Here is a 19,810-nt window from a genome sequence, read left to right on the forward strand (position 1 = left end):
GGAGCGGAGCGGGTCATTAAAATGGTTGTTCGGGTTTAAGGTATAAAGGATTTTGGAGACAGAATCTTCGTCATGGAATTTGAAGTCGGTGCAGTGAGCTTGATTTTTAGGTGAGGCCTGTGGCTGCGCGGAGGGAGGAGGCAGGTCAGGAAGAGGTTGAGAAAATGTGGCAGAAATGAGTTCATTACCTGAGGCTGTGATTTTGTCAGCGAAGAAAGAGGAGAATTCCTCAGATGATATTAGAGACTTTGGGGTTTCATTCGATGTTTTGGCCAGTTTATTAGATTGGTGTTCGACCAGTTTGAAGAGCTTGCGGAGTATGTTCTTGGCGTTCCCCAGTTCTGATGTGAAGAATTCTTTTTTCGAGTTGAGGATGTTCCTGTTGTAGGAGTTTCTGGCCTGGCGGAGAAGTTTTAGATGTGCGGCAGAGGGGTGCTGTCTCCAGATTCTTTCAGATTATCATAGGGATCTCCTCTCATTATTGAGGGATCCAGTTAACCAGGGGTTTCTGTCTTTGATTTGAGTTCTTTTCAGCTTTAGTGGGGCTAGGTCATCCAGAATGTTCGATATAGTCGCAGTGTAATGATCGTTGAGGTCATTGACCGTTGTGATATGCGAGTTTATGTTCATGATTGTTTATGTGCAGGAAGGATGGGACACCATCCTGCACATAAACAATCATTCATGGTGTTTTGCTGTTTCTATGTGAGCTGCACAATGCAGCACACATAGAAACAGTTCAACCAAGGAGAAATAAAGCATTTCTCCTCATTTCCCATTGTTAAGACCTGGTTTTCCCTGGTCTTTTAATTTTGGTGCCACCCCATAATAACGCCACCCTTGTAAAATGGGGCAGCGTAAAAATCAATGTGTGTTGGGGCGGAACGCCCACCACAACACCCATTGCTCACCCTTTTCAAGCTAAGTATAGCATTAAAGGGTGCCTTATTTACAAGGAGACATTAAGCCACATTAAGTGGCTTAACCCTGCCTTGTAAATAAGGCAAAGCCCCTATCGCCACAGGAACATCATATAAAGTGACATTCCAGTGTTGATAGGGGTTTGTAAATATGCTCCTAAATTCACTAAATCAACCGGAGCCTAACCCCCTTACAGCTTGGCACAAAAGCAGTCTGGCTTAATTTAGAGGCAATGTGTAAGGTATTTGTGCAGCGGCAATGTGTAAGGTATTTGTGCAGCGCACAAGCAGCAATAAAGTGAAAACACACACATGAAAAGTCCCAAACCAATTTAGAAAAATAGTGTACATTTTAATAAATTATTTAACACCAAAGCAACAAAAATCCAATTCATAGAACTGGAGATATGCAGTTTTAAAGGTTTAGGTAAACATAGTGCTTAAAAGCATGAAGCACCAACTGTGTATGTACCAGACCTGGACAAAGTGGCAAGTTCAGGCTGACAGTGATGGAGCACGGGATGGATAAAAGGGCCAAGTTAGGTGGTTAGGCCTGCTGGTGATTGTACCTTAAGTCTGGGCTGTGAAGGGTTGTGTCAGGAATGCATAGCACAGCAGTGGTTCAGATCAGTTGCGAGAGCTGCTATGCGAGCTTGCGTTGAGGCTGTGTCACGCTGCATTGCTCCTGTTGAGAGGCCGTGAGGTCTGCATTGAGGATGCATCACGCAGTGGTGGTTCCGATGAGCTGTCATGGAGCTGCGCCGCACTGCATCGGTTTCAATGAGGCATTGCGTAGAGCTGCATCTTGTTTGTGATGTACTGCGTTGGTTCTGGTGAGACCACAGCTAGGCTGGCAGAGCACCTTTAGTCCCAATTCCAAGGGTCTATCACTGGAGGGACTTCACTTGGGGGGTTAGAACTCACAGCAGACAGAGTCCAGGTACAGGGTTCACGGTGGTTGGAGTATTTTCTGTCCCTGAGGCTCTGAGTTACTCTGGTGGTCCTGGGTTCAAGATGCCTGTCCAGTCCTACTCATTCAGGCAGCATGAAAGCAGAGTAGCAAGGCAGCAGAACAGTCCTTCTTGCAGCAGGGCAGCACAGCAGTCAATCAATCAATCAATCAATCATGGACATTTGTATAGCGCGCTACTCACCCGGTCGGGTCTCAAGGCGCTGGGGGGGAGGGGTCCGTTACTGCTCGAAGAACCATGTCTTGAGGAGCTTCCTGAAGGAAAGGTGATCCTGGGTCAGTCGAAGGTGGATGGGGAGGGAGTTCCATGTCTTGGCTGCCAGGTAGGAGAAGGATCTTCCCCCGGCGGTGGCTTTGCGGATGCGTGGTACGGCAGCGAGGGCGAGGCTGGTCGATCGTAGCTGGCGGGTGGGCACATAGAAGGTCAGGCGGTTGTTGAGGTACTTGGGGCCCAGGTCATGGAGGGCCTTGTGTGCGTGGGTGAGGAGCCTGAACGTGATCCTCTTGCTGACGGGGAGCCAGTGCAGGTCTCTCAGGTGGCCGGAGATGTGGCTGTGTCGGGGGACGTCCAGGACGAGTTGTGCGGAGGCATTCTGGATGCGCTGGAGTCGTTTCTGAAGTTTGGCTGTGGTTCCTGCATAGAGGGTGTTTCCGTAGTCCAGTCGGCTGGGTGACCGTCTTCCTGGTTTCGGTGGGGATCCATCGGAAGATCTTACGGAGCATGCTCAGGGTGTTGAAGCATGATGATGAGACGGCGTTGACTTATCTGGTCATCGAGAGGGAGGAGTCCAGGATGAAGCCCAGGTTGCGTGCGTGGTCTGTTGGCTTGGGAGTGGTGCCCAGGGAAGGGGGCCACCAGGAGTCGTCCCTGGCGGACGGCGATGATCCCAGGATGAGGACTTCCATCTTGTCTGAGTTCAGTTTCAGGCGGCTGTTCTTCATCCACTCGGCGACATCTTTCATCCCTTCGTGCAGGCTGGTTCTGGCGGTGGCGGGGTCGTTGGTGAGGGAGAGGATCAGCTGGGTGTCGTCGGCATAGGAGATGATGTTGAGGTTGTGTTTGCGTGCGATGGCTGCGAGAGGGCTCATGTAGACGTTGAAGAGGGTTGGGCTGAGTGATGATCCTTGTGGTACGCCGCAGATGACTTCGGTGGCCTCGGATCTGAATGGGGGGAGGCGGACTCTCTGGGTTCTTCCGGCGAGGAACGAGATGATCCACTCCAGTGCCTTCTCTTGGACTCCGATGTTGCTGAGGCGCTGCACTAGGGTGCGGTGGGAGACAGTGTTGAACGCTGCAGAGAGGTCCAGGAGGAGTCCTTCTTCTGAGTCTTCCACATTTCCAGAAGTGTACTGAAGAGTTGTGTCAGGGTTTAGACTGCGCGCCTACCTGAACTACAATTCCCATGAGTACCTAGCCTTGAACTACATCTCCCATGAGCCTCTGCTGCTGGCGAGATATAGCGAGTCCAGGCTGGGAAGTGGGTGTACTTGATTTTGTTCTGTTTCCCTGCGGGAGCGCCTGGCTCTCGTTCTCGGAATTTCCTCGAGGCTGTGTCTTCTTTGAACTGTTGCCGGCTGAGAAGACTTCGAAATGGTAATCTTACAGCGCCTTCTGCTTGGGGGCGGTTCAGATACATTACGAAGAGCTGTTAGCTCTTGAACTTGGCGAATAATATCTGTTCTCGCTTGTTTGTGCTCGTTGTGGCATTTCTCCGCTCGGGAGAGTTATAGATTGTTTGGACGCTGTTATCTGAGGCCAAGTGGGTCAGTCCAGTGGCGGAATGCAGGGGGGGCTCCTCCGCATTGCCGTCATGAATATATGACGTCTGGAGTTCTATTCTTGTTGGATTACAAATACCAAAGCGGGCGGCGGTGGTGCTGGAACTACGCCCTACCGTGTTTGGTTGTACATATCACTTACGTTTGCACTTTTGTTTTCCATCGGTGTGGATGAGGAAATCTGTACCGGTTGCTTAGGTACCACCTTGGGATTTTGTTTTGATGACATAAAATTACCTTACCTTATGAAGGAAGTTGGACTGTAGTCACGTTTAGTGCCTAAACTAGCAATGACTGCTTTATGTCGGGGTTCTTAACTCCCCAGGGGTATGTACCTTGCCTTAGCATTTCATACATAGAATCATGTCGCCAATGTAGACAGTGTAAACTAACGGTGGTCTTTGTGTTGTTTAAGGAAGGAAGGTGTAAGGAGTATGTGGCTGCCTGGAAGCTCAGAAGCATAAACAGTGCAGGTGACATCCCATTCTATTAGTGAGAATTTAATGAGAGTAGGTTTGAGGAAATGTATTAACCTGTTTTGTATTTTGTTCTACAGCTTCCCTTCCCCGCAGTCCCCTTCCTTTCCTTCCCCGGTTTTTTCCCCTTTGGGTTTTTTTCCCTCACCGTAGCACTTGAACACCCTGTGTTTACATATCAGGGTGTTCGGGAGGTCCGGAGGTGGAGCTTTATCACGACGAACGGATCCTGCAGAGTGCCAACCTTGACAGAATCAAGTACCCAAGTATTTCACTCTGCCTGGTCAGTTTGTTGTGTCAAATGGCGTCCATGGAAAATGTGTTGCATGCGCTAGTATTGGTTCAGCAGGAGTTGGCTTCCTCGAAAGCGGAAACAGCTGCGCTGCGAGACAAGGTGGAACAGCTATCTAAAAATCCCTTTAATGCCTCTTCTGCTGCATCTTCCATACAGGTGACGGTGCCTCCACCCATCCCTTTAGCTAATCCCGAAAGATTCTCAGGGGATCCATGCAAGATACAGGTTTTTCTGACTCAGGTATTGCTGCATTTCTCATGCAAACCTGCTTCGTTCCCTACCAACCACTCAAGGGTGGCTTTCGCTATATCCTACTTAGTAGGTGATGCGGCCAACTGGGCTGTGCTTTTAGTTAAAAATAATGATGCCATCTTGTCAGACTGGTCAGCGTTCAGGGCAGAATTTGAAAAGGTTTTCGATCGCAGGGCTACTACTTTTAGCGCAGACAAGGAGATCCTAGAATTAAGGCAGGGAAGAGGCGAGTTGATCACCTATTTGACCAAGTTTAATAGACTGGTGGCTGAGGCTGAATGGCCTGAAGAGAAAAGAATGTCCCTTTTCTATCAGGGGTTGAAGGAAGACCTGAAAGATGTGGTAGCTCAAGTTGATCCACAGCTAAGAACATGTGTGGACATGATTAATCTGGCGTTAAGATTAGATAGCCGGATGACAGAAAGAGGGGGCTCTAGGAGAAGATGGGAAAAAGGATAGTTCAGTTTCGATCGTTCCCCTCGCAAGGTTACAGGGGGGATGGAAATCAGCTCTGAACCAATGGAGATAGGAGCACTCAGAGCCCCATTGTCCAGAGAAGAGAGGGAAGTTAGGAGAACGCAGGGATTGTGTATGTACTGCAGGAAGAAGGGGCATTACGTCAGAGAGTGCCCCTCTAAGCCAAAGACCTCCAGTGTTACTCGATTCAAGAAAGTAGCTGTATCGACCACAGGGCTTGAGACAGAACAGTTAGAAAACAAGAGACCCGGAGTGGAGGGAGAGCAGGAGTGGAAACTCACTTCTCTATCCTCTATCGGGATAGGAGAAAACGAGTCACATCTCGTTATAGGCATGACGCTTGAATGTGAGCAAGAGCTCCATCAGGTTTTGGTCATGTTAGACTCCGGAGCCACCGGCAATTTTATAGACGATAGCCTGGTGTCTCGCCTGGCCCTACCACGTATCCCGAGAGAAAACCCTTAGGAAGTCTTAGCGGTAGATGGGCAGCCGTTGAAATCAGGACAAATAACGAAGAGAATCAGCGAGGTAGGCCTGTCTGTTAAGCTGCAAGGCAACATACACTCTGAGCTGTTATCCCTGAACATCATTGCGGCTCCTCAGTACGAGGTAATCCTAGGCATGCCTTGGTTGTGTCACCACAATCCTGTTGTAGACCGGAAGTCTAAGACGTTCAAGTTTTTGCCCGAGTTTTGCAAAGATCATATGGTACCTGGTCCCCCTGCTCATGTTGCTGTCTTGACGACCCCTTATTCGGCAGCTACGGCAGTAGAAACAAACGTTCAACTCCCCGGAGAGTATAGTCTCTACAGAGACGTGTTCAGCGAGAGCAAAGCTGAAACATTACCCCCCCATACGGAGTACGATTGCCGCATAGATCTGGTGGAAGGGGCAACAATTCCTACTTGCAGGGTGTATGCTTTGTCTGTGCCGGAAACTACTCATTTGAAGGAATATATAGATCACTACCTTCGATTGGGGTTTATTAGACCTTCCCGCTCCCCTGCAGCCTCCCCTCTTTTCTTTATTGCGAAAGCCAATGGGCACCTAAGGGCTTTTGTAGACTATCGCGTCTTGAACAAGAACACCGTACGCAACCGTTACCCTCTCCCCCTCATTTCTGTTTTCCTCGACCAGGTGAGGGAAGCCAAGATCTATACCCGTTTGGACTTACGGGGGGCTTATCACCTCGTCAGAGTACGCGAGGGGGATGAGTGGAAGACGGCGTTCAAGACGTGATATGGGCTGTACGAGTATTTGGTAATGCCCTTTGGGCTTTGTAATGCCCCGGCGGCGTTCCAATTCTTTATTAATGACGTGTTGAAGGACTATGTGGACCACTTTGTGGGGGTGTATATCGATGATATACTGGTATACTCTCAGGATGAATCATGTCATACGGATCAAGTGAGAAAGGTATTGGATAAGTTGAGAGAACATTGCTTGTATGTAAAGTTGAGCAAATGCGTGTTTGGTGTGCTATAGGTAGAGTTCTTGGGGGTGAATCTCAGCTCTAAAGGTTTGCAGATGTCAGACAGGAAAGTCCAGGCGGTTCAGGAGTGGCCAGCCCCAAAGAACGTGCGGGAAGTACAACGTTTTTTGGGGTTCGCCAATTATTACCGCCGTTTTATTTTGCACTTTTCACAAACGGCAGTCCCTATAACTAGATTGTTGAGAAAAGGGGCACCATTTGTATGGACTAGAGAGGCTGATGTGGCTTTCCTGACCCTAAAAAGAGCATTTATCACGGCTCCCGTGCTGGCACACCCTGTAGTTGAAAATCCGTTCGTGGTAGAAGCTGACGCTTCGGATGAAGCGATAGGAGCCGTATTGTCTCAGAGAGATCCACTCACTGGTCAACTCCATCCCGTAGCCTACCTCTCTAAAATGCTGAGCCCTGCTGAAACTAACTACACCATTGCAGAGAAAGAGCTCTTAGCTATTAAGAGGGCTTTTTAGGAGTGGAGACAATACCTATGGGGGGCTTGCCACGCGGTGACGGTATACACCGACCACAGAAATCTACAATACATGACTTCAGCTAGGCACTTAACGCAAAGACAAATGCACTGGATGCTTTTCTTTGCGGAATATAACTTGGTGGTGACTTTCAGACCTGGCGTAGACAACAGAAAGGCTGACGCTTTGTCCAGGCAATTGGTACTACATGAACAACAGAAGGAAGTCCAGCAGGCTATCATCCCCACAGCTAAGGTGTTGTGTGTGGTTCGTGCGGAGAATTTCCTAGAAGAAGTCAAGGGCTCTAGGTGTTTGGCGGCCTGGGAGCGATGGGTTGCTGGTGCTCCTGGAAGGGTGTTGAAACAAGGGTTACCTTTTCAAGGAAAGGGCTTGTACCTACCAACTAAAGAGATACAGAAAAAGGCTTTTGTTTGGTGTCACGTAGCACCTATGGCAGGTCACCCTGGTGTTACTAAAACAGTGAGTCTGATTCGACGGTATTTCTGGTGGGACTCCTTGGTTAAGGATGGTGCTCAGTGGGTACAGAGCTGCGAGGTGTGTGCAAGAGCGAAGGGGGAGAACACTAGGAAAAAAGGCTTGCTTATGCCCATGCCCTCGCCTGCTCGCCTGTGGCAGAACATAAGCCTAGATTTCATAACAGGTTTGCCCTTGGATCAGGGGTGTTCAGCTATAATGGTGGTTGTGGACAATCTGACCAAAATGGGTCATTTCATTTCATGTAAGAATCGCCCCACAGCAGGACAAACCGCCCAATTATTGGCTTCTCAGGTCATACGGTTACATGGCATACCTCAGGTGATCGTGTCTGATAGGGGACCACAGTTTGTGGCACGCTTTTGGAGGATGTGGTGTAAGGCGTTGGCTATTGAATCGGCTCTCTCAACAAGCTTCCATCCGCAAACAGATGGGCAGACTGAAAGGCTGAACCAGACATTAAAGAAATACCTACGTTGCTATTCCAGGGAAGCGCATGAATCATGGGTGAACTTGTTGTGGATGGCCGAATTAGCATATAACAATGCATGGCATAGCTCTACTGGTATGTCTCCTTTTAAAGCCAACTACGGTTATGATGCTAACACAATGCCCATCGATATCCCTATAGGCCTAAGTAACCACCCCACTGTAATGGCACACATCCATGCACTAAGAAAAGTGCATAAGGGTGTGCAAAAACACTTGTTGAAGGCTAAAGAGGTGTACAAGCGCTGGGCGGATAAACACAGGAATCCTGGTCCCCAGTTTAAGGTTGGGGACAAGGTGTGGTTGTCCACCAAGAACATTCGGTTTAAGCTGAGAAGCGTATTCCACCCACGCTTCATCGGTCCCTACCCGATTGTGCGGCAGATCAACCCAGTGGCATATAGACTGAGGTTGCCTGGTTCACTGAGGATTCACCCTGTGTTTCACGTCCACCTTTTGAAGCGGGCTCTCTCTTCACGAAGGAGAGCGCCCCCGCCTGTAGAATGCGATGGGGGACTGGTATATGTGGTGAAAACCATTCGCGATTCCAAAATGCGCAGGGGTGTGCTTTGGTACCTGGTCTCCTGGAAAGGGTATTCTGCGGAGGATGACTCATGGGAACCGTGGAGTAATGTGCATGCTCCGAGGGCTATCAGACCCTTTCATTTGAGGTGTCCTTCCAAACCGGGACCTAGGAGGCGCTTGGGAGGAGGGCATACTGTCAGGGTTTAGACTGCGCGCCTACCTGAACTACAATTCCCATGAGTACCTAGCCTTGAACTACATCTCCCATGAGCCTCTGCTGCTGGCGGGATATAGCGAGTCCAGGCTGGGAAGTGGGTGTACTTGATTTTGTTCTGTTTCCCTGCGGGAGCGCCTGGCTCTCGTTCTCGGAATTTCCTCGAGCAGTGTCTTCTTTGAACTGTTGCCGGCTGAGAAGACTTCGAAATGGTAATGTTACAGCGCCTTCTGCTTGGGGGCGGTTCAGATACATTACGAAGAGCGTTTAGCTCTTGAACTTGGAGAATAATATCTGTTCTCGCTTGTTTGTGCTCGTTGTGGCATTTCTCCGCTCGGGAGAGTTATAGATTGTTTGGACGCTGCTATCTGAGGCCAAGTGGGTCAGTCCAGGGGCGGAATGCAGGGGGGGCTCCTCTGCATTGCCGTCATGAATATATGACATCTGGAGTTCTATTCTTGTTGGATTACAAATACCAAAGCGGGCGGCGGTGATGCTGGAACTACGCCCTACCGTGTTTGGTTGTACATATCAATTACGTTTGCACTTTTGTTTTCCATCGGTGTGGATGAGGAAATCTGTACCGGTTGCTTAGGTACCACCTTGGGATTTTGTTTTGATGACATAAAATTACCTTACCTTATGAAGGAAGTTGGACTGTAGTCACGTTAAGTGCCTAAACTAGCAATGACTGCTTTATGTCGGGGTTCTTAACTCCCCAGGGGTATGGACCTTGCCTTAGCATTTCATACATAGAATCATGTCGCAAATGTAGACAGTGTAAACTAACGGTGGTCTTTGTGTTGTTTAAGGAAGGAAGGTGTAAGGAGTATGTGGCTGCCTGGAAGCTCAGAAGCATAAACAATGCAGGTGACATCCCATTCTATTAGTGAGAATTTAATTAGAGTAGGTTTGAGGAAATGTATTAACCTGTTTTGTATTTTGTTTTACAGCTTCCCTTCCCCGCAGTCCTCTTCCTTTCCTTCCCCGGTTTTTTCCCCTTTGGGTTTTTTCCCTCACCGGATCACTTGAACACCCTGTGTTTACATATCAGGGTGTTCGGGAGGTCCGGAGGTGGAGCTTTATCGCGACGAACGGATCCTGCAGAGTGCCAACCTTGACAAGTTGAGTCAGAGGGTCCACTACTTCTACTTGGTGCCTACTTTGAAGTAGGAGAAGCTTCTAGAGTCTTCCCCCTACAGAGGTATCTGGAATTTCATGCCTCCCTACCCTGGCCCCAACTTGTCTAAGGGCACAAAAGACTAGTGTGAAATCCTTTGTGAGTGTGCTGAGGCAGAATGTTTGTGATGTGTAAGTGTGGGAGGTGCAGCTCCACCCCTCCATCAAGTCAGAGATGTCCCTTCCTGCCAACGCATATTCCCCCTTTGTCCCACAGTCTGGGAGTAATACACGAAAACCAACTGCCAGCTACTCCTAGGCATGTGACTCAGGATTCAAGCTGCAGGGATCAAATGGCTGGGACAAGAAAATGGCAACTTTCTAAAAGAGCCATTTTCATAATTGTGGCTTAAAATCCAATTTTACCATTAAAGAGGGTTTTAGATTACAATTCAGTAGACATAAAAATAGATATTCCTACCTACTCGCAGTTGAAAGTTATCACTTATTAAATGTAGTAAGGAAACCCAATGTTATCCTACAGGAAAGGCAGGCTTTTACAGCAGTGAAAAATAAATGTAAGAATGTTTCACTACCAGGACATGTAAAAGTAAAAAGTACATATCCCTCTTTTCAAATACACTGCACCCTGCCATAATAGCTGTTCGGGCCGACTTTAGGGGTGACTTATATGTATTAAAAGGAAAGATTTAGGCTTGAAAAAAGGTTTAATTTGGCAAGTTGACATGACAGTTTAAAACTGTACAAACAAACTGCAATCTGAGGAAAAAACTACCTAGGCAGTATTTCGAAAATGTCAGACAATATTATAAAGACCAACACTGGCAAAAGAACAGTTTCTAAGTAGTAACAAAATTTATTACAGTCACATAAAAAAATACATGTATCTAGCATCAATAATTAAAAATATACCTTCCTTAGAAAGTACATATACATAAAAAATTTGTGAACATGAGTGAATAAGTTGTGTGTCACACACACAACTTATTCACTCATGTTCACGAATTTTTTATGTATATGTACTTTCTAAGGAAGGTATATTTTTAATTTATGTGACTGTAATACATTTTGTTACTACTTAGAAACTGTTCTACTAGGTAGTTTTTTCCTCAGATTTATTCCCTGACCTAGGGGTTGATTGTTACTTGCTCTAACAGGGAACCCTTGTTGTTTACAAGTATTGTACCCACAGCTTGTCTGTGTAGGGTTGTTGTTCTTCCTTTATATCATATTGCTATCTTTACCTCTAGTTACCTCGGTAGCTTGGTGCTGCTCTTTCTATAAAATAATTCTCTACTTCATCTGCACTTTCTAGTCTCTATTAAGAACCATCTCTGATTAACTAACCTTTGAGCATATAGACATCTTCTACATCATTTAAATATAAAGACACACAACTTATTCACTCATGTTCACGAATTTTTTATGTATATGTACTTTCTAAGGAAGGTATATTTTTAATTATTGATGCTAGATACATGTATTTTTTTATGTGACTGTAATAAATGTTGTTACTACTTAGAAACTGTTCTTTTGCCAGTGTTGGTCTTTATAATATTGTCTGACATTTTCGAAATACTGCCTAGGTAGTTTTTTCCTCAGATTTATTCCCTGACCTAGGGGTTGATTGTTACTTGCTCTAACAGGGAACCCTTGTTGTTTACAAGCAAACAAACTGCAATGGCAGACCTGAAACATATTTAGAGGGCTACTTAAGTGGGTGCAGAAGGAGTGCTGCAGGCCCACCAGTAGCATTTCATTTATAGTCTCTGGGTACATGGGGTACCACTCTACTGGGGATTTAAAATTAAATTAAATGTGCCAATTGGGTGAAAGACAATGTTAAAGGAGAGAGCACACACCTTTAGTACTGGTCAGCAGTGGTAAACTTCAAAGAGTCCTATGCCAACAAAAACGAAATCAGCAAAAATGGAAGGATAAAGGTAAAATGTTTTTGGGAAGACCATCTAAAGGCTGACAGGTCTAACACTTTCCACGTGAGATGACAGCAGTGTTTAGGCCTCAGGGTTGACTGCAACCTAAGGATCACAGCCAATTCTGGGCATTTCAAATTATATCCACTGGTGGGATTGAATGGATCCGTGCTAAATATTCTGGAATCTGTGGGGAACAACAAAAGTCTTACCACCCAGTGTCCCCACACATCTCCCAAAAGGAACACGATTCCCCCTTGTGCGAGTGGGTTTTTCGGCCAGCTGAGGAGGAGAATGCTAGGCGAGTAAAGGTATGTTGATATATGGCAGAGGACTGGTAAGAGGTCTCTGCAGGTCCTGGATTCAAAATTGCAGAATGGCTCAACGCTCCTATTGAAATGGTGAGAAGGCAATGTAAAAAAAGTTTGAAGACATATCTCTTTCCATATCCTAGGGCTAAGCTAACTCTTGCCCATATCCTACGGTGAAGCTGAAATCATCAGAAGCGACTGTGTGCGCCATGATATAATCTTGGTTTAGAGGGCTATACAATTATTTTGGGATCGGTCACATAGGTTGTTCAAGACAAAGTCAATGACAGGAAAGACCCTCAAATAGCAAAGAAACAGACCCCTGTCTGGAGGTCCCCAACAAATAGTGTCAGGTTATCTAACCTCGCACAGGATCCAACCAGAGTGATGTTCTTTTCAGTTTTTCACCATTCTCACCAATGACCACATATATGGAAATGTGAGGGCCACTTGTAGAAGCAAGGAATAAGACAGAAATGCAGACACAGTACAGCATCACTTCTGCCCCGTCACCCCACTGCAGAATGTAGTGAATACCTCGGAGGCAGACAAGCTATCTTAAGTGTCTGGTTGTTCAGAGAATTAAAAGTAACTGCTTTGATGTGTGTGAAGTGTATCTCTGTGTAACCATCTCTCTCTGCTGCGAAATGGATCATGACATTTCTGAAAACTAAACATATGAACAATAAGTATTTCAAATATGCATGTGCATCATGACTCCACACTCTCCATTGAAAGATATGTTGAAGGCTCTGCTTGACTTCTGTTAAAATGGGAAGGTAAGCAATTTTGTGAATAGCTTCTAATGGTAGCAATAGCATGCTTACTTAAATTATAACACCTTAGACATGAAATTTGTAAACACATATGTAATGATCCACTTTGAGAGTTCTCCCTGTTTCTTCACAGGGTACCTTAGTAAATCATTACTCCATTTTAACAATTTAAATACATGTTCAGAGACTAGTTTAACTTTTGTTTAATCAACACCAACATTAGGAATATTTTTCTGTAATCCCTTAGTCAAGTATATCCTCCGTTTTAACAATGCTGATAAATGTTCAAGAAAATAGATCAAAGTGCATTTAAATCAATAGCAAGTTTTAAGGATAGTTCTATAGGATCCATTGGTCCATACAAATGATCCTATAAGAAGCAATGGGTCCTGTGAATGAAAACACGGAATCCCTGTACGGAGGTCTTAGCTGCAGCAACATTGCAGCATGCTTGCCTGCGAAAGACATCATGAACCTTGAGGAAAGTTTTACCTGTCAATCTAAGATGGTCGGTGTATTTTTGGAAACATCTGAGGGTTTATGGCCTGCTGGGATTCACAATTCACAGTCAGCATGCTGGTGATCAAAATCCTCATTTTTCACACACATGCAGCATCAGTTCTGACATCATCAGCACTCCGTGATGACTGCCAGCCTCTCCTTCCCTCAAAGACTCCCAGCATCTGTACTGCCTCTTTGTGCTTTGACCAAGCAAAGCTTTAAGTAAAACCTCTAGCCCATCCTTCCTAAGAGCAACCCCCGCCCCCCACACCCCAAAAGGTGCCATCTCGGGGTTAGGGTTCCTGGTTTGTCAGGGTGTCTTGCACAAATGGCATGCAACAAGTGTGGAGCATGATGAATGGAAGCATGTTTCTGTGATCACTCCGCAGGACAAACCCCATTTCAATTCATTAAGTACTGAACCCTTTCCCTAACAATTATAGCATCCAAAATTCTATGCACCTTTATTATTTTTCTGAATTCAACTCCACCGGCATTAGACTTGAAGCAATATATCTCTTTGCAGAGCAGTGTTTTAAATATGAACCATACAAATCTGGGTGAAATTTGATAGACTGGCACTTTAATGGCGACTGGAGTCACAATCTAAAAGACATTTTCAGATGCTTATTTTCTTGTGAGTAACCACACCTTTCCACCTACAACATACAGGGTTGCAGGGCCTCTTTTATAATCATAAACCTAAGAGCCTCTTTAACTGTTCCCAAGAATTACAGAACTTAGAATTCCAATTAACTTGTTCAATTGTTCTTGCACAGAAGGAACGAAGGTAGACAAAGACTAAGCCTGAGAAAATATACATGGGTGATGGCGATACATACAAAAGAAGAGTTAGATGCCAATATCTGAATTCTCTATGCTGTTGCTTCAATCCTCCTCTTGTGCTAGAGTTTGATTTCTCAAACACATTGACTCAGTATTATAGTTTGTCCATCTGTTTGAGGATGATAATTAGAGGACAAGCACACTTAAATATGTAACTGGTTACACAAACCAGATCACAGTTTTGAAATAAACGTGGGCCCTCTAACTGTAATCAGAACTTGTGGAACACCACACAAGGGGTAACACATTGTGAAAAAAACTGTGTTAACCCATTAAATATGGGCAAACCATAAAGAGGAGAAACTGTCCTATTCTTCAAAAGATCTCTTAATGGGCAAATGTTCTTTATCAGGGAGGGTAAAATTTAACTCAGCTAGTGAAAGTTATTGAAAAAAGTAGGCTATTGAGCAAACCTGGCCAGTGCTTGGATTTCTCTGAGATAAAACACCTCCCATTGCCTCATAAAAAGCATCCATTTTTAACAATGAAAGGACATTCCAGTTTGGGATGTTGTCAATTTGGGAATATAAACCGTTGTAAAGAATTCTTTTTTGACAACTCTTTCTGCTTCTGAAAGTGAGAAGAGGGTGCTCTAATCTAAGCCCAGTAAACCTTATGTTAATGCCACATGCTTTTTCTTGCAGAGCACGTTTTTCCCATTATAACAAAAAACTGAATATTGCTACATTTTGGCTATTTCCTTGCTTATGTTTCTGGGAATCCACAAACTGTGGGGCCTTATAGAATCCCCAACATATAGGGGGAAAAGGATGCAAATTTAACCTGGAAATCTTTTGTGGATGAAATGTTATCAAGGCTTAAGCGAAAGTGCCCCAAACATCAAGAAAAAGACTCAGGGGTTAGCCTCAGCAGTTAAGAGGTTAGGCACCAATGGTGCTGGAACACATTTCAGAATGGGGGTGCTGCCACCAATGTTACATCACTAAAATCATAAGGACTGTGAACAATCAAAACGTCCCACAAAGAACAAGTATAGGGAATGAGCCATACTCACCCAGCAGAAGAGTGGTAAAAGGTGTGGTATGTTGACGGTGATGCAACTTGGAGCAAATTTTCACAAGTATATTGCTAAAGCATAGTGTGGTAGCAAGCTGTCATTTACAGATAGTGTGTTTTCCGTTGAAATGGCCGCAAGACTCGCGCTAACTTACAGTTTTACTGATAAAACTTTATAGCCCACATATGATAATGTGTGGAAATCAAGTTTCAGCAAAAATGTATCATTTGCAAATTACCAAGTGTCAGGCTCTGTGTCCCCTGGACTCTGATGAGAGGTCAGTAGAACTTATCTCACCTCAATGGCCCACCCTTCTGCTTTGTTTCCAGCCCCCCTACTCTACCAACGAGATAGTATATACCACCGGGAAGACGTAGGCTTTTCCTGCTACGGGTCCTTTAAGACCCAGCCTCCTCTGACTGACAAACCACTCAGCCACGCCAGAGAGGTCTGAAACTTCAGAAGCGGAAGAGTAAGAAGGGCAAGAACGGCTGTTGCTGGATGAAGGACGATCGGACCAGGGAAGTGAAGACGACGGGCAGACAACCCGAGCAGAGAAGCATTCCAGACGGGACCCGCAGCAGCCAGAACCCGACCTCAAAGATGGACTCGAGAGCCAGGAGGCCAACAACACCACAAGCCGCCCAGCCGCGTTCCAGGGGAAGCATGGCTTCCACAGGTGCATGCCCGGTTCCTGGGAAGCCGGAGGCGGGTAGAAGAAAAGACCTGGGGCCCGATGTAGGTAATCTCGATTTACCTACTCTTAAATACCGAATCATACCGATTCGGTATTTAAGAGTAGGTAAATTGGAAGTAGGCAGATGTAGGTAATTTTTCTATTTCAATTACCGAATCTGTAAGATTCAGTATTTACCGATTCGGTAAATACCGAATCGGTATTTGCCATTGATTCCTATGGGCCTTGAAGCCCATAGGAATCAATGGCAAATACCGATTCGGTAATTACCGAATCGGTAAATACCGAATCCTGCCAGGGGGAACAGGGTGTCACTTTGACACCCTGTAGCACCCCAATGTCAGGCTTGTGTGCCATGTGGCACACATACATGCCCTAAGGGAATGTGTGTGTGTCACATGGCACAGGTTTACATGCACAGATGTGCATGTACACCTGAATTCGTTATTTACCATGCAATAGTATTACATGGTAAATAACGAATTCTTAGGGGCCTGTGGCACTGTTTAAAGCGCCACCTACATCTGCATTTACAGATTCGGTATTTTTACCGAGTCTGCATTTACCAATTCAGTAATTTTACCAATTCGGTAAATACAGATTCTGTAAAAATACTGAATCTGTAAATACATGCCCACTACATTGGAAAAGGCATTTACCGGTCGGTAACGGCCGAATTCGGCCGTTACCGACCGGTAAATGCCTACCTAGATCGGGCTCTTGGTCTTTTCGAGGGGGGCCTCCCTGGCATGCAGTATTGGGGCTTAGTTGATGCCTGCTTGACTCCTTTTCTTTTATGCACGGGTGACAGTTTTCTTCACTAAACACCGTGCTGAGGTTTTGCATGACAGGTGTAGAGTTCCCTCACCCCCTTTCCCAAAATTATGCTACATTATAAGCGCGATGCGCTGATACAGTGTTTTCGCGCAATAAACACAGCCCCACTCATGTACACCATAGCAGAAAAGGCCACTTTATTTAGGGCAGTTGAATTTTACCCAATTGCTTAACTATATTCAGTATGACATCATGAAATAAATAGCATTTTCCCCAAAATCCCCCAAAATGTATTCTAACAATTCAATCCAAATTTCATATAATTCACCCCATGTCATTGTGAACCCCAATTTCTCTCTACCCCACCCCCGCATTCAGACATTTCCCCCCCCCACCCCTAGGAGTGGGTAAGACCGCTCCTGACTTACCCCCCCCCCCCCGCCCCCGCCCCCAAAAATGGCATAAACGACAACAGGAACAAATTGGGAAACATAAATGCCGTCCTAGAGTGGCAAGCAACTCTATTCGTTTTTTTGGGGGTTTTTAAGGGAGGGAGGGTGGGACAAGGAGAAAAAACAACAACAACACACCCGGGCACCTCCGCCGCAATTATCTTCACGCTAGCCTGCTTCCGAATGCCGCCGAAGTAGCCACCCTCCCAGACTGAACATCAAAATTGCCATAACTTATGAACTCCAACCAGGCCTGACAATAGCGTCTCCTGGTAGAGGGTGCCACGGATTTGTCCACTAGCTCTGCGATCTTCAATCCCCCAACTCCCAAACGCTCTGTGGGATCGAAGTCTTGTTGGGGGCAGCCCCTGGCACCAAACTGTGGAACTTCTGCCAATGAAAACGAGACAAGGCGTCTGTTATTGAGTTATCTGTACCAGGTATATGACGAGCCTTGAAAACAATGTTGAACTGTAAGCTTTTTAACATAAAAGTCCGCAAAAGACGCAGGACTCTCAGATCTTTAACCCTCTGTCTGTTGATGAGCTCAACCACTGCCATGTTATCAATGTGAAAAAGGACCGACCTGTCTCTGAACCCTTCCCCAAACCAACAGAGCCACAATCAAAGGAAAAAGTTCCAGAAAAGCAATGCTGCGACCTTGCTGTAACTATGGGAAGGCCAGCGCTCTGCACACCACTGCCCCTCCCAGAAAAGGCCAAACCCATGCGCTCTGGCGCATCCGAGTAAAGTGGAACCTGCCACAACATGTTGTCTTCGACAAAATAAAGGGAGACTCTATTTAAATCGTCCAAGAATTGCAACCAGGTACGGCGATAGCCCTTGACAGCCTTGGAAAGCCTGACCTTATGATGCGGGAGGAAAGCCCCAGATATGGACATTCCGAACCTTCTGCAAAAGATCCTACACACCCTGACAACTCTGCAGGCAAAGTTTAAATAACCTAACAGACACTGAACCTGCCTAAGTTCCAGTTTCGTCTGATCAAGAACCGATAACAAGAAGGACTTAACTTCTTGTACCTTCCCTGCAGGCAACCTCGCTTGCCTGTCCAACGTGTCAATTTCAATCCCTTAGAATGTTAACCTGGTGCTGGGACCTTCCATTTTCTCAGGACCTAAAGGAACACCCAACTCTTGAGCCATATCCTGAAAATTTGCTAACGCCAAGCTATACTGATTAGACTGCCTGGCAACAATGAACATGGAGTCATCCAAGTAGTGGCATACTAGAGCATGACCACTGCGCTGCTGAAAGCACCACTGTAAAAACGTGCTAAACTGTTCAAAGAGGGCACAGGAAACAGAACAACCCTTGGAAAGGACTTTGTCAAAATAGAAAGCTCCATCAAAAAACATGCCCAGTAATTCGAAATCTGAAGGGTGGATCGGCAACAGTCAAAAAGCAGATTTAATATCGCTCTTGGCCAACTCCGCCCCACCCCCCCACCGATCTTACCAACTTCAGTGCGTCATCCACCGAAGCGTATGACACACTGGTGTCTGCTGGGGAAATGAAATCATTGATAGATTGACCCTCCCGCCAGGATAGATGGTGTATCAAATGATAATCCCCTTCAGTTTTCCTGGGGACCACTCCCAGAGGGAAGACAATCAGGTTTGCAAAAGGACTCTGCAGGAAGGGGACTGTAATTCTACCTGCCTGTAATTCTGACTGCAGTTTGTGTTGTACCACCTGAGGAAGTTCCTTAGCAGATTTAAGCTTGTCCGCCCTTCTCCGCTGACGTGGCCCTTGGTATCCAATTTTAAACCCTTCCTTGAAGCCCCAGTACAAGCTAGATGCCACTTCTACATCTGGATAGGAGCCCAACCAATGTTCTAGAACTTCCAGTCTAATTGGAGTAGGAGCCCTTTTGTGGATACTGGAAAAACGTCCCTCTCCCCCTCTGGAGCCTGCCTTGCTCTCCAGCTTTAGGACCTATGAAGCATTGAGTGACTGGGTGCTTTCCCCCACATTGTGAGCATTCATGCTTGTAGCAACAAAATTGTCGGCTACAGAATCCTCTATTGAAATTCCAGCAGGCCCCTGTGACCGGTGGTGTTCCCCTCCCAAGCCAACCCACCCCATCCTGGGCGGGACGAGGGTGAAAGGGCTGATAAGTGATAGGTAACCCGCTGGCCATGTGAGTCGTTGCAGGCGGGTGAGTGGAAGACATCCATTGGAGCCACAGTTCGGAATCCACCTCCCCTCATGACTTGTCATTAAATATACTGAGGCGGCCCCTGAACTCCTCATCATAGCTGAGCCATGCATAGCCACCAAAGTGCATCTGGGCCTTGCGAATTATATCAATATATTTGAACAAAGCCACTGCCCTATCCTGGTGACGCTCACAATATACACTTCCGTATATTAGGAAAACGGATGTCCAGTTGTCAATATTTTTAGGAACCCTAGGCCATTTGGCCAGCTCCCACTCTTCTTCCTTGGATCCCTCCTTAGCCTGAACGTCCAGATGTAATAAC

Source organism: Lissotriton helveticus, chromosome 1_1 (genome assembly GCF_964261635.1).
Source record: "Lissotriton helveticus chromosome 1_1, aLisHel1.1, whole genome shotgun sequence".
NCBI lineage: Eukaryota > Metazoa > Chordata > Amphibia > Caudata > Salamandridae > Lissotriton > Lissotriton helveticus.